We start from the raw sequence: 14,741 nt of genomic DNA, 5'->3' as shown, positions 1-14,741 counted from the left end.
GCCACGTCAGATCCTACGTGGCGCACACAAATAGGTAATGACCAAATGAAAATTTTGGTCAATAGAGATCTATGACCAAAAATTTAGAAAGGTCAAGTTTGTTCGTTCTTGACGGCCAACTGTTGACCTTGTAAATTTGGTCAAAAAAAGGTCAATAAACAACAACAATGACGAATCAATGACCAATATAGGGAGTCATAATTGACCTTATTTCTTGTAGTGGATGTGATCTCGTTATCAATGACATCCAGTGTCCATGATCAGGAAACCATGATCATCCATTGATCAACGAGCTAGCCAACTAGAGGCTCACTAGGGACACATTGTGTTATATGTATTCACACATGTATTATGGTTTCCGGTTAATACACTTATAGCATGAATAATAGACAAATATCATGAACTGGAAATATAATAATAACCATTTTATTATTGCCTCTAGGGCACATTTCAAACACTAAGCAACCCCTAATGCGTGAGAAATAAATGTGGGCAACTAAATAAGTTGTATATGTTGTCTTAGAGCTTATATTTGCTCAACCAACCTCATGTGAGTCAGCCTTGAGCAAGCTAGGGCCAGCTGCTACAGTTGTCAAACACGGCCTACATTATTTAGCTGACATATAAATATAATGTCATCAAACATCGAGTAGACAACACTAAACAGAGTGGCTCAATGACAGTAGAAAAGATGTAAGATAATAATAAAAATGGAGATAAAATAAATATAATATATTTCTTAGACTCATGCATAGTAGAATCCTCTATCACGATATTTATAAAAACTTGCAAAAACAGATATAAACATGCTTTAATAAATATAGAATGTCAAGCACAATGCATTTGCACACCATGCAAAGTAGACACGGCAAATGAAACAATTACTCCACAAAAGGAGGCATGTGATGTTGTCATTTTTTGTGATCCATTATACTTAGATCATTGGAATTTACTTCAAATACACCCCAAACTAATATTTTAAAAGCAGCATTATTTACATAGTAAAATGGTTTTCTACTTTCATTTTTGCACTTATAAATATGGCAGTTTGTGTTGTATAGATGTAATGTTGAGTTTTCAAATATTACTAATGTGATTAGGTGGTAAACAATGTCGGATGTAATGAAAATTATATTTACATTTTTATCATAATGATATGTAAGAAATAAAAATATTTACTATAAATAGGTGCACTAGTGGTAGCCTTGTCGGTGAATACTCACAACATATGCCATAGGTAGGCTAAAGTCGGTGAGAACCGAAGGGACAAAGGTGGGCGCTGGGAACGAGGTTGGTACACGCATGGGACGCACGATGTACCCAGGTTCAGGGCTCTTCGTAGAGATAATACCCCTAATCCTGCTGGTGTGTTTGATGTATGGGAACAGAGTACAATGTTGCTCCTTGAGTTGTGTTGGGAGGAGGAAGAGGGGAGCAGCCGGCTCGTCTCTACCTCGCTCTCTGTGGGTTGGTGAGTGTGTAGTGTTGAATGACTGGCAAGTGATCGGCCCCCTTGCATGGGGGCTGCCGGGGGGTTTTATAGACGAACCCACCGGCCTACAATATGGATAAAGGATACAAGCGTGGGACCCGGCTGGCTGCTTCGCCGGCTGGCCAGGGGCCCACAAGGGTCTTGTCTTGTCGATGAGGGGCCCGCCAGCTGCATGGTCTCGATTGCGTGTGGGACCCGCCGGCTGGCCAATGAGGCTCTCGCGTAAGGCTGACGCTGAGCACGCGATGTACGTCAAGCGTCTCCCTGCGAGATTCTTCATGGGCAGGTAGTACGGCCGCCTCCACTGTTCCCCATGACGAGTGTAGTAATGGAGTGGGAGTGTAATGGTCCGACACTTTGCTAGGTGATGGATCAGAGCCAGCGTAGGTCAACGGCGTGGCGGCCGACGCTCGTACCTGCCGGGCGTCCTGATCATGTACCTTTAATCGTGAGGCCTCTTCCTGACCTACGATCTGATGTGACTTGTGATCCTCAGCCGGCTAGCCTGCTTGGTCAGCCGGCAAGAGTGTGGCCGCCTCCTCCTCAGTCCGGCTGGCGGGACCAGGACGGCTCTGAAGCGGAGGCCGCCTGGATTCTAGCCGGCAGGGGTTTCCCGGTCGGCCAGAAACGTGGCCGCCTCGTCTTCCAGCCGGCAGGCGATGCCTACCCGGTCAGAAGACTTGGGCCATGGGAATCTTCATGTCTTCATGTCTACTGGGCCGGAAATGAAGGAACATGCTTGATCAGCCAACCCTGGGGTTATCTCCCGACAGTAGTCCCCGAAGCTGGCAAGGCCTGCCGCCTGCGGGCGGGCGGCCTCACCGGCTTGTTGGTTTGTCTTGATATTTTGGCTGTTGTTCGCGGCGAAGGACGCCGGCTTCGTAACCGTATGGCTTCGAAGCGACGCCTCGGTCCCTTCGTAACTGGCACGAAGAACGCCACGTGCCAAGCCCCGCCTGGTGTAATGATGGCGATTACTGCTGACGGGACCGGGCCTGGGCCCTGGCTCCCGCCATGACGCCCCCTCGGCCTCCGCGTGGGAGATCCTCTGCGGATTTACTCCGCGATGGTTGGGCTTAGGGGAGCGTTACCGCCCGTAATACACGGAATTAATGGGGCCCGGCGCGCACCGGATCCCCTCCCCACGACGCATCGTGGGGGTTTAAATAGGACGCGAGGGTTTCGAGGAGGTCATTCGCCCCCTCTTCTCCCCCTGCTCCATGCTCTCTTCCTCCTTGCGTCCTGAGAAGAAGAGCTCGCGCCCTTCGTCTTCCTCATCTTTGCCGTCGAGACCTCCGTCGATCACTTCGAGCTCTCGCCACCCGCAGCCATGGCCGGCGGATCTTCCTCGAAGAAGTCGTCGGCGCAGCAGGCGTCCTTGCAGGGAGCCTCGCTGGGCAGCGACGTCAGCGAGGGACACATCGATGCGCTTCGTCACCATCGACTGCTGCCCCCGGCCTCCTAGTTGTCGGTGCGCCTTCCTAGCTCCGAGACCTCTCCCGCACCCGTCGCGAGAGAGGTTGTGGTCTTCTCGAGCACTTCTACCGGGGCTTCGGGCTCCCGGCTAGCTCCTTCTTCGCCGAATGGCTCCAGTTCTTTGGTTGCAGCCGCATCATCTGGCACCGAACGCCATACTGCAGCTGGCTGACTTCGTTTTCCTGTGTGAGGGCTTCGTCGGGATCGAGCCTCGCGTCGATCTGTGGCGCAGCCTATTCTTCTTCAAGCAGCAATCCATCGCCATGGGGAAATCCGAGGTGGAGAAGGTCAAGGGGCCGCGCCCCATGACGCTGGGTGGGGCTGCGTTGGCGCATCACCGCCTGAAGTCCGGCTTCCCCCAGATGCCTCTGCAAGACTCCATCAAGCATTGGCAGAAGGGGTTCTTCTACGTGAAGAGCGCCGACCCAGCCCAGGACGCCCTCAACATGCCCCCGTTCGCCATCGCTCCTCCGACGCGGCGGAACTGCGATGCGAAGACTCCGAGGCCGCATCATGAGGTGGCGCTTATCTGTGCCCACCTCGACATCTTGTGGAAGAGCGGACTCCTCGGCCACGACCTTCTCGCCACCATGGTGGTCCGCCGGATTCTGCCTCTACACAGGCGGCCGCATCTGGTCTGCCAGATGAGCGACCGACTTGATCCATGCCGGCTGTCCACCAAGAGGTTCACCCCGGGCACTGTAGCGCAAAGGGTGAACCTGATCTCCACCGCCCGCATGGATGAGGGCGGGGAATGGACATGGGGGATGTCCCCGTTCAACCGGGCTCACCCGCCTCCGATGGTAGCCTTACTCCCTTCTTTTCTGTCGTTTTGTTTTGAAGCCGGTGGCGTTGCTGAGCCTGGTTGAATTCCTTTCTTGTAGATGTTCAAGACCCTGCAGGGGTCCCTCTATCAGCCTGCTCCTGACATGGAGGTGTCTGACGCCTCCGAGATGGAGGACGAGGGTGCGCTGGAGCCCCGCTCAGACTCCTTCGCCGGCTCGGAAGATCCCCTGGAGTCGGAAGGGACTGAGCCGTCTGGTGAGTACGCGCGGCACGCCGTAGCAGACTGGACGGACGACGATGAGGAAGCCTCATTCTGTTCTGATGCAGCCTTCGAGGAAGACTCCGACGAGGTGGAGGAGGTCACCAACCCACTACTAACGCGCGGTCGACGTCAAGGTGGTGGAGCGACCGCTGCTGACGAGGCAGCCGGGAAGAAGGGCAAGGGTGCCTCAGCTTCCTGACCGGCCTCTAAGAGACCGGCGTCGTGTCCCCCAGCCGGGCAGGGAGCAGACGGCGCCAAGAGGCACCGTGGCGGTGGCCGGAGGCAGGTCCCGGTAGTTGCAAGGTATGGTTTCCTCCTCTTATCCCTTCCTCATCTTGAGATGAGCTTTGCTCCTGGGAAGCTTGACTTGACAGGGAGGCGGAGGATGCAGATGAAGACCCCGCCTCCGCAGCCGAGCGGGCCGGCTGGGCAGCAGCTGACGCTGCCGAGAGGGAGCTCGAGATAGAATCCAAGCGCCGGTGGGACACGGCTGCAGGGAAGACCGCTGTGGGTCAGCTTCGCCCCAGCCGGGTCAAGAGGCCGCCAGAGAAGCGTGCGAAGGCTAGACACGACCCCTCCACACATGCCCGTGTGGAGGAGCCAGCTAGCGAGGCCGCCTCCAGGCCAGCCTCGAGGACCGAAGGGGCCCAGCCATCTGAGCCGGCAGCCCCGTAGCAGGTGGACCTGGAGACGACCCCGGTTTCTCCCAAGGCCGAAGCGGCTCCTGACGCGCTGGCGCTGGATCTGACAGCGCCGAACGCAGCCCCTGATGCCCTAGGGGCGACCATGGATGCGCCGGACGCAGCTCATCCGCCTCCTGCGGGGGAGGTAGCGCCGGTTGGGATGGCGCCCGAGCCAGCCGTCGAGCCGGCCCCAGGAGCCGGTGCCATCGTCGTCCCCCAGCACGGCCCCGTCGCGCCAAGGGCCGGGGGCCGGGCTGGGAGCCGGCCCGTGAAGACATGGCGGGCGGCGAACTTGGCCCGTCTGCCAATGCCCTTCGGCACCGTTCTTTCCGGCGTACCGGAGCTGGTGACACTGTTTTCCAGCGGCCGGTCGAAGGTGGAGCAGGCGGCCCGCGTGGTATACGACGACATGGAGCGCCTAGAAGCACACACCCAGGTAGGCCTTGCCTTTTTTGGTTTTTCTTTGCACTTTTTTCTCTTCTCTTGACGTCAGTGGGGGCACGACAGCGCACCCACTCGGTGTAGCCCCCGAGAATCGGGCGGGTTGATTGTCAACCGGTCCAAATCTCTTGGAGGCCTTTTTTCTCTGCACAGTTTTCTTCAGTGGGGGCGCGCAAGCGCACCCACTGTGTGTAGCCCCCGAGAATCGGCCTGGTTAGGCTTTTAACCAGGTCGAATCTTAATCCTGTTCCCTTTCTCTCCCCTTTGGCAGGGGCTTTACGATGCTCAGGTACAGGCGTACAACGAGCTTCGGGACCAGCACCTGGGGGTTGATAGCCGGATTGCCGAGCTTGAAGCCCGGCTGGGCGAGGTTTCCTTGGAGTGTGATGCCATGCACGATGCCGGCGGCCGGCTCGAAGAGCAGCTGGACCTTCTTCAGGTGGAGAAGAAGGAGCTCGAGGCAGTTGGCCAGGTCGAGTTGGAGCGGCTGCGGGACACGCTGCAGGAGAAGGAGGCCTCCAACTCTGCCGACGTGGACCGCCTTGCGTCGCTTCACCTCGAGGAGGTGAACCTCAAGGACGCCGCCTTGAGGGCAAAGGATGAAGCCCTTACCCAGAAGCAAGCGTAGCTGGCCAAGGCCCTGGAGTCCGCCGCGACCCTCCAGGAGGAAATCGCCCGCCTTACTCATGCGAGTGAGGTGCGGGAGCGCGAGGTCCTCGAGGTCTCTCATGAGACCGACGGCGCCTTCCAGCGTGGGTCTCTTTTCCTTGTTTTGGGTTTGGTCTTTTTGCCGTCTCCTCCTCTTGTTGTGTTCTTACGTCCTGGTAGCCGTTACTCCAGATCTCTTCCCCGAGACCCAGGTCGCAGCCGACACCGCCGTCGAGGTGTGCCGTGAGGAGCGCCGCGCGGCCGGGCAGGAGGTAGATACTACCTCCGGCTGGAGCGTAGAGGAGATCGGGGTGGGCCTTCGGGCCCGCCTGCACGTCCTGGGCGAGTCTATGACTCAGCTCTAGGATGCAGGTTCGTCGATGGTGGTGGCCCTTGGCCGGAGGGCGTGGAGCCGACGACCATGAGCCGGCTTGCCCGCTGGCTCACAGCGGGCGGAGAGTGCCTGGACGCCTGGTGTACCTCCGCAGCGTGATCTAGGGCTTATATGGCCCTGCGCTTGGCCAAGTCATGGTATTGTAACCTGAACTTGGGCAAGCTGGCTGCCCAGCACGATGGCTCAGAAGCGGAGCTACAAGGCATGGAGGAGGAGCTCCGGGTGAGAGCCAGCGCTGTCGTTGAGTACGCAGCCTCGGATGACTTCGTTTTGGAGCGGGGTGAAGACGGCGGCATGATCGCTGAAGATCTGCACGGCCTTCAGCCCTATGACGCCGACGGGAGCTCCGACGAGGCGGTCCGGGCTGCGGAATCTGCAGCCGCCTCCAGCGGTGGGGCGTATGCCGACTCCAGGATCAGCGGAGCCGGGGGCCGCAACGGGGGAGACGGCGCAGCCACCTCGGGAGGAGCCGGAGGCGGTGATGCTACCACATTAGGAGCAGTAGCCGAGATGACCACTGAGGCCGCTGTCCCGTAACTGGTGTCCTTCTGTGTTTTTGGTTCTACCCCCGGAGGGATGTAACGAACGTGGGCCATGGGCCAATGCTTTTATGAATGTATATATTCAGCATTATATTCGTCACCAAGCGTGTTTTCTTATGATCCCGTCTTTTGATTCCTGGTTGACTTATCTTATCCGAAGCCATCAAGACATAAAGAACAAGACATAAGCCAATCAGAGGCCGGCTTGAATGAGCCAACTCGAGCCGGTCGTCGCTAGTATAGCCGGACTGTGCATGTATTCGAGCTGACCTGGCGTCATATCGCGAACCGAGCGACCGGAGCCAGCCCGCAGGTTCGAGCGAAGGACCAGGAGTCAGCCGGTACACTATGTGCCCGTCTAGAAGGATTCACCGTCCGAGCGGCTGGCGAGCCCCCGAGCTTGTTTAAAGCTAGCAAGGGGCTGCGATGCGTAGCCTCCGAGCTTGATTAAGCCAGCAAGAGGTGATATGCGGTGTAGCCCGTACACTGAGTGAAAACTCTTTAGCAAGAAGTATGGAGCATGCTATTTTTATCATATTTGTTGTTCCCGGCAGTCAGAGGCCATCTTGAGTCTCGGCAATCAGAGGCCGCCTTGAGTCTTGAAGGAGATCGTATATACGATCGAGCCAACCCGAGCCGGTCGTCCCAAGTATAGCCGGGCTTTGCATGTATTCCACCTGACCTGTCGTCATATCGCGAACCGAGCGACCGGAGTCAGCCCGCAGGCTCAAGCGACGGACCAGGAGTCAGCCGGTACACTATGTGTCCGTTATAAGGGTGGACTGTTCAGGTGGCTGGCGAGCCCCCGAGCTTGTTTAAAGCTAGCAAGGGGCCGCGCTGCGTAGCCTCCGAGCTTGATTAAGCCGGCAAGAGGTGGTACGCTGTGTAGCCCGTACACTGAGTGAAAACTCTTGACAAAAAGAAACATGGAGCATGTTCTTTTTATTGCCTTCGTTGTTCCCTGAAGAGGGAGGAAGATACATGTGCATGCTCTTTCCTTTGTTTGATATCTGCCTTCTAGCAATAGAACGGGCGAAGCAACACCGCGTTCCATGGGCGCTCCGTTTCTTGGCCGGAGTCATCCCTCTTCGCTTCCTTGGCTTCTGGGCGTCAATCAGGTAGTAAGCATTGTTGTGCAGCGCCATGATGATGATGAAGGGTCCCTCACAGGGGGGGTGAGAGCTTGTGCTGGCCGGCAGTGCGCTGGATTCTTCTGAGGACCAAGTCTCCCGCTGTGAAATAGAGAGGCCTGATCCTTTTGCTATGGTAGTATCTCAGCTTCTGTTGGTAGATGGCCGTCCGGCTCAAAGCGAAGTCCCTTGCTTCTTCGAGGAGATCCAAACCGTCTTCTCTGGACTCCTTCGCCTCTGTTTCTGTGTATAGGGTGACCCGAGGCGAGTCGAACTCGACATCCATGGGGATAATAGCCTCGGACCCATATACCAGAAAGAATGGAGTGAAGCCGGTCGACCGGTTGGGCGTGGTGCGGAGGCTCTATAGTATAGCCGACAGTTCTTCAATCCAGCAGCCGGCTGACCTGACCAATGGTGCCACCAGCCTTGGCTTGATGCCGGCTAGGATCAGGCCGTTGGCCCTCTGTGCTTGGCCGTTTGACTGAGGGTGTGCCACTGAGGCCAAGTCGAGACGGATGCCTACCTTGGAACAGTAGAGCGCCAGGGCGCCCTTGGCGAAGTTGGTGCCATTGTTGATGATGATGCTGTGGGGAACGCCATATCGGACAGAGATGTCTGTGATGAACCTGACAGCAGTGGGGCCGTCAAGCTTCTTGATAGGCCTGGCTTCGATCCACTTGGTGAACTTGTCGACAGCTACCAAAATATGTGTCATTCCTCCGCGAGCCGTCTTGAAGGGCCCAACCATGTCCAGTCCCCGGATGGCGAATGGCCATGATATGGGAATGGTTTTCAGCGCTGAAGGCGGCATATGGCTTTCTGCGCTGAAGCGTTGGCAGCCTTCGCATTTGTCCACCAGATCCACGGCCTCCTCAAGGGCCGTGGGCCAGTAGAGTCCATGGCGGAATGCTTTGGCCACCAGGGTTCTCGAGGCGGCCTTATGCCCACACTCCCCCTGCTGGATGTCTCTGAGGATCTCCTGCCCTTTTTCTGATTCGACGCAGCGTTGGAACACGCCGGTCGTGCTGCGTCGCACTAGTTCGCGATTGATGATGGCGTAGGCGGCGGACCTGCGCTGGATGTGTCTCGCCTCCGCCTCGTTCTAAGGAAGTTCGCTGCGAAGAAGGAAGGGCAGAATGGCCTGAGACCATGATGGAGCCGACACAAGGGTCGCCTCTGCTTCGTCTTGACTGTTGGGGGCTTCTGCAGCCCCCGAGCATGATGGTGTCTCCGGCGTTATTATTGCAGACGGCTCACCGTCTATCTCCATGACGTCCACCCACTGGGAGGATTCGAGCCCGGACAGAGCCGGGGTTGTCGTTGTAGCTGGTGCCGCTATTGTAGTTGGCTGGTCCGATGGAGCCGGATTAGGATCCGAGGCCGTCGTAGTTTGTGGAGCCGACGACACTTGCACCGTAGACTCAGCCGGTGCCGCATTTGGAGCCGGTGCCGCCAGTGCAGCCGGCGTGGGGTCCGCAGCCGGCATAACTGGCGGAGCCGGCAGCGCTTGTATCGTAGATTGATGCCGACTCAGGAGACGGATTGATAGACGGCTTGTGGAGTTGCTCGAGGGAGACGCCGGACGGAATGGCCTGTCTTGTGGAGCCGATCTTCGCCAGTGTATTGGCTGCCTCATTTTCCGCTCTGGGAACATGGTGGAACTCACAACCCCCGAAGGGGCCGTTGAGCTGCTGGATGAGGAAGCGGTAGCTCGCCATGTGGGGCGTCCCTGGCGTCCCATTCGCCAGAGACCTGCTGCACCACCAAGTCTGAATCGCCGAAGCATATGAGCCGCCGGATGCTGATCTCTTTGGCGAGCCGGAGGCCATGAGCCAGTGCTTCGTACTCGGCGACGTTGTTGGAGGCGGCAAAATGGATCTGGAGAGCGTACCTGAGTTGGTCCCCTTTAGGAGACGTCAAGATGATGCCGGCTCCCAGCCCTGTCCGCATCTTCGAGCCGTCGAAGTGCATCCGCCAATGCATGGAGTCTGGAGGCGGTGGCTCGAACTGGGTCTCGGCCCAGTCGACTAAGAAGTTGGCCACCACCTGTGATTTGATGGTGGTGCGAGGCTCGTACCGAATATCATGGTCTGCCATGGCGATGGACCATTTGGCAATTCTGCCCATGGCATCACAGCTACCCATGATCTCTGAAAGCGGAGCATTGCTCACCACAGTGATGGCATGCTCTTGGAAGTATTGTTTCAATTTCTTTGCAGCAAGGTGAACACCATAACACATTTTCTGGTAATGAGGGTAGTTCTGCTTAGAGGCGGACAAGACCTCGCTAAGGTAGTAGACCGGGCGCTGCACTGGCAGGGCCTTTCCTTCTTCTTTGCGCTGAACTACCAACACTACGCTGACCACACAAGTGGTCGCCGTGATGTATATGAGTATGGGTTCCCTTTCAGATGGGGCTGCCAAGATTGGCAGGCTCGAGATTACCCGCTTGAGGTCGCGGAAGGCTTCGTCCGCCTGGTTGTTCCACTCGAACTTCGTCGTCTTCTTCATGAATTGGTAGAGTGGAAGGGCCTTCTCGCCGAGCCGGCTGATGAACCGGCTGAGGGATGCCAAGCAGCCGGCGAACTTCTGGACGTCGAGGATCCGAGCCGACCGCACCATCCGCTCAATGGTGCTGATCTTCTCAGGGTTCGCTTCGATGCCGCGGGCGGCGACGAAGAACCCCAAGAGTTTGCCGCCTGGGACCCCGAAGACGCACTTCTCAAGGTTGAGTCGGATCTTGTATTCACGCATATTGGCAAATGTCTCTCGCAGGTCGTCGAGAAGGCTGAAGTGCTGCTTCGTCTTGACGACGATGTCATCCACATAGACGTGGATGTTTCTGCCAATCTGTGGAAGTAGGCACTGCTGCATGCAGCATTGGAATGTCGCACCTGCGTTCTTCAAACCGAACGTCATGGTGGTGTAGCAGTAGGCCCCGATGGGCGTGATGAAGGAGGTCTTCAGGCGATCAGCTGGATCCAGCTTGATTTGATGGTAGCCCGAATAAGCATCCAGAAACGACAGCAGTTCGAAGCCTGCAGTGGAGTCGATCACTTGATCTATCCTAGGCAACGCGAAAGGGTCTTTCAGACAGGCCTTATTCAGGCTGGTATAGTCGATACACATTCACCATGTGTTGTTCTTCTTCAGCACCAGGACCGGGTTCGCCAGCCAGTCCGGGTGGAAAACCTCCATGATGAAGCCGGCTGCAAGGAGCCGGGTGATCTCTTCTCCGATTGTGCGCCGCTTCCCCTCGGCGAAGCGGCGCAAAGGTTGTTTCGCCGGCTTTGCTACGGTCGCACGTGAAGTTTGTGCTCGGCGTACTTCCTCGGAACACCCAGCATGTCCTTGGGGGACCATGCAAAGATGTCCCAATTCTCACGAAGAAAGTCGACGAGCTCGCCTTCCTATTTGGGGCTGAGGCCAGCCCCGATGGTGATGCACTGCTTCGGGTTGGCAGGGTCGAGTGGGACCTGCTTGGTCTCTTTAGCCAGCTTGAAAGAGCCCTCGCCGGCTGATTGGGATGGAGGAGAAGGAATCGCCGGCTGCTCGGTAGCCTGGGCCACGAGCCGGTCGATCTGCCGCTGCTCCTCAGCAATCACCAAGGCGTCGGCGAGGCGGCTGCTATCCTGGGCACACTCGAGCAACTTCTTGTAGTCGCCAACAATAGTGATGATGCCCTTGGGACCCGGCATCTTCATTTTTCAGGTAGGCGTAGTGCGGAATAGCCATGAATTTGGCCAGAGCCGGTCTCCCCAGCAGCGCGTGGTACGAGCTACTGAGGTCCACTACCTCGAACCATACGCACTCTCGGCGGAAGTGGGCCTTGTTGCCGAAGAGGACGTCCAGCTGGATCTTGCCGATGGGCGAGCATGACTGCCCAGGCACGATGCCATGGAAGACAGTGCTGGTTGGCAGGACGTCCGTCTCCTTGAGCCCGAGCTTGCGGAGAGTGTCGAGGTAGAGGATGTTGATGTTGTTGCCGCCATCGACCAGCACCCCGGAGAATCGACAGGTGAGCCTTTTGGAGGCGAAGGTGGGGTCGAGGACGAGTGCGTATGACCCCGGGTTGGGCATCACCGCAGGATGGTCCACCCGGCTCCATGTGATTGGTTTGTTAGACCAATGCATGTACTGTGGAACCGGGGGGGACAGTGGCGTTTACCTCGCGCCGTCTTTGGCGCAGGCTGTGTTTGTTGTTGCCTTCGCTGGTGAAGATGAAGAACGCTCCGTCCTGGTGAAGATAGTCGTCAGGGTGAGGACCGTCATCGCGAGGCGGAAGCGGAACGTGATGGGGAGCCGGTGCACGGGGCGTCGCCTGCGCACCCGGAGGAGCCGGCAGGCCCTCCCCTTGCGACAGCCAGCGTGCGATGTTGCACTGTCGAAGGGTATGGGTAGACGGCGTCGCCCCAGAATGTATCTTGCAGGGGGCGTCAAGCAGCTGCTCGAGAGACTGTTTGGGCAGCCAATTGGGGTTGCCCTGATTGCGACGCTTTTGTGGAAGACCGGCTTGAGAAGCCGAAGCCTCGCCCTCCACATTGACCACTAGCTTGTTATTGGAGCGGGGATCCATCAGATCCGCCTTGCGCTTGTAGTTATTCTGGCCGCCTCGGTTGTCCCCAGCCGGCTTGGGAGTAGCCGGCGCAGGCACAACCTTGTCCAAGGCGGTCACCTTGATGCGCATTGCGGAGTCGGCCGTGGCGTACTTGTCCGCCTTGGCCATGAGCACCGCCAAAGAGGTGGGCTCGGCGCACATGAGCTTGTGCTTGAGGAGGGTGCCATCTCGGCATCCGTCGATGAAGTACTGGATGGCTTGTACCTCATGCACCCCCTCGCAGGAGTTGCGGAGCTCAGTCCACCGGGTGACGTAGTTGCGGAGGGGTTCGTCGGCCTTCTGGATGCACATGGCCAGCTCGCGGGGCCGGCCAGGGCGCTTGTAGGTGCTGGTGAAGTTGCGAACGATTGCCTCCTCGAAGTCCACCCAGGAGTTGACACTGCCGGCCGGGAGGCTGTTAAGCCAAGTCCGGGCCGAGCCGGTCAACATGAGTGGCACGTAGCGAACCGCTACGCGCTTGTTGCCCCTGGCGATGCCTACGGCCGTGGTGTAGTCGATCAGCCAGTCTTCTGGCTCGGCCGTGCCGTTGTATTTTGGCATATCCCAAGGCAAGGTGAAACCTCGTGGGAATGGCTCCCCTCGGATCCGAGGGACGAAGCATGCCGGACCGACGGGTCCGTCTTCCTCTAGGAGGGCTGAATGGGCCAGGGCGATGATACGCCGGCGAGCGTCCCGCTCATCCTAGGTGGCGGGGGCGCCAGCCCCGGTGGCGAGAGGGGAGGCGCCTCGGGAGCCAGAGGCGTGAGTTCTTCGCGGGGGAAGATCCCCGTACTCCAAATCGCCCTCGTTGCCTCCACGACGCTAGCCCGAAGTGTGCTCGCTTTGGCGCTGAGAGCGCCGGTCTTGGCTTCCCTCGCCCCTCCAGCCGGAAGGGCGATGCAAGGAAGATCCTTCGGCGTGGTGCTGGCCGCTAGGGTTGTGGCGAGCCCCAAGTTCGGTCCCGGGGACTCTGATTGAGCCTGACCGGGGTCGAACCGAGCATGCTGCTGGTTAGCGGCGTCAAGGAGATCCTTGACACGCTTCTCCTGGAAGGCGCGCTCCTTGCCTTCCAGGCTTGCCATCTCCTCCATGGACGCCTGCGTTGCCCGCATGTTGGCCGCAGGAGTCCCGTAGGTGGACAGGTCCCCACCTTGAACCTCGGCGACGAACCGTCCGCGGCTGCGGACCGATCCAAGCCGGCTGGGGGCCTCGCAAATCGGAGTAAGACTGTATGCGAAGTTATACTCACGATGTATAGCCTCCAACCGACGTTTCGCCGAGGCCACGGCGATGCCCTCCTCCAGGATACGCTTGCGAGCCTCCTCCAGTGAGGCCCGAGCGTCTACAGGGTCGGTGGAAGCGGTGACCGGTGTCTTCACGCCGGCGATGGCATCCCGAAGAGTATTAGCGGCGGCCGCAGCGGGCTCGCCGGCGCCTGCGGAGGCCTTGCCGGGAGCCGTGCTGGTGCCAGCGCCGATAACCATCACCTCCACGGCGTTGGAGACGGTAGCAATGTGGTATAGGGTGAAGAACCCCACCGACGGCGGGGAGCCGTCGAAGATGAGGACGTTACTGGGGTAAACGTCGTGGGCACGCATCTCAGCGATAGAGAGCCTGCTGAAGCTGGCGCAGAGCGACTCAACGTCGTAGTCCTCGCCGAAGTAGCGCAGGCCATTGTTGAGGCGAAGGTCGCTGAAGAGAATGCTGAGGTTCTCCATAGCAGCAACGACGATGCTAGGGAGCGCCTCGTCATCAGAATCTTCGTCCGAATCCGCATGGCGGATGGGGACGTCGATCATCATGGGCGTCGCCTTGTCAAAAGCGAGCTCCACGGGCATGCAAACTGATTTGGACGCGATGCATCTAGTGGTGTAGGTGCGGGGCCCTGCCTAGCGCGTAAAGCCAGCCGATGCCGCGATCCGCCCCATGGTGGGCGCCAAATGTCGGCGAATACTCACAACATATTCCATAGGTAGGCTAAAGTCGGTGAGAACCGAAGGGACAAAGGTGGGCGCTGGGAACGAGGTTGGTACACGCATGGGACGCACGATGTACCCAGGTTCAGGGCTCTCCGTAGAGATAATACCCCTAATCCTGCTGGTGTGTTTGATGTATGGGAACAGAGTACAATGTTGCTCCTAGAGCTGTGTTGGGAGGAGGAAGAGGGGAGCAGCCGGCTCGTCTCTACCTCGCTCTCTGTGGGTTGGTGAGTGTGTAGTGTTGAATGACTGGCAAGTGATCGGCCCCCTTGCATAGGGGGCGGCCGGGGGGTTTTATAGACAAACCC

Source organism: Hordeum vulgare, chromosome 5H (assembly GCF_904849725.1).
Source record: "Hordeum vulgare subsp. vulgare chromosome 5H, MorexV3_pseudomolecules_assembly, whole genome shotgun sequence".
Taxonomy (NCBI): domain Eukaryota; kingdom Viridiplantae; phylum Streptophyta; class Magnoliopsida; order Poales; family Poaceae; genus Hordeum; species Hordeum vulgare.
The sequence above is the reverse complement of the archived record's forward strand: the minus strand, read 5'-3'. Positions refer to the sequence as shown.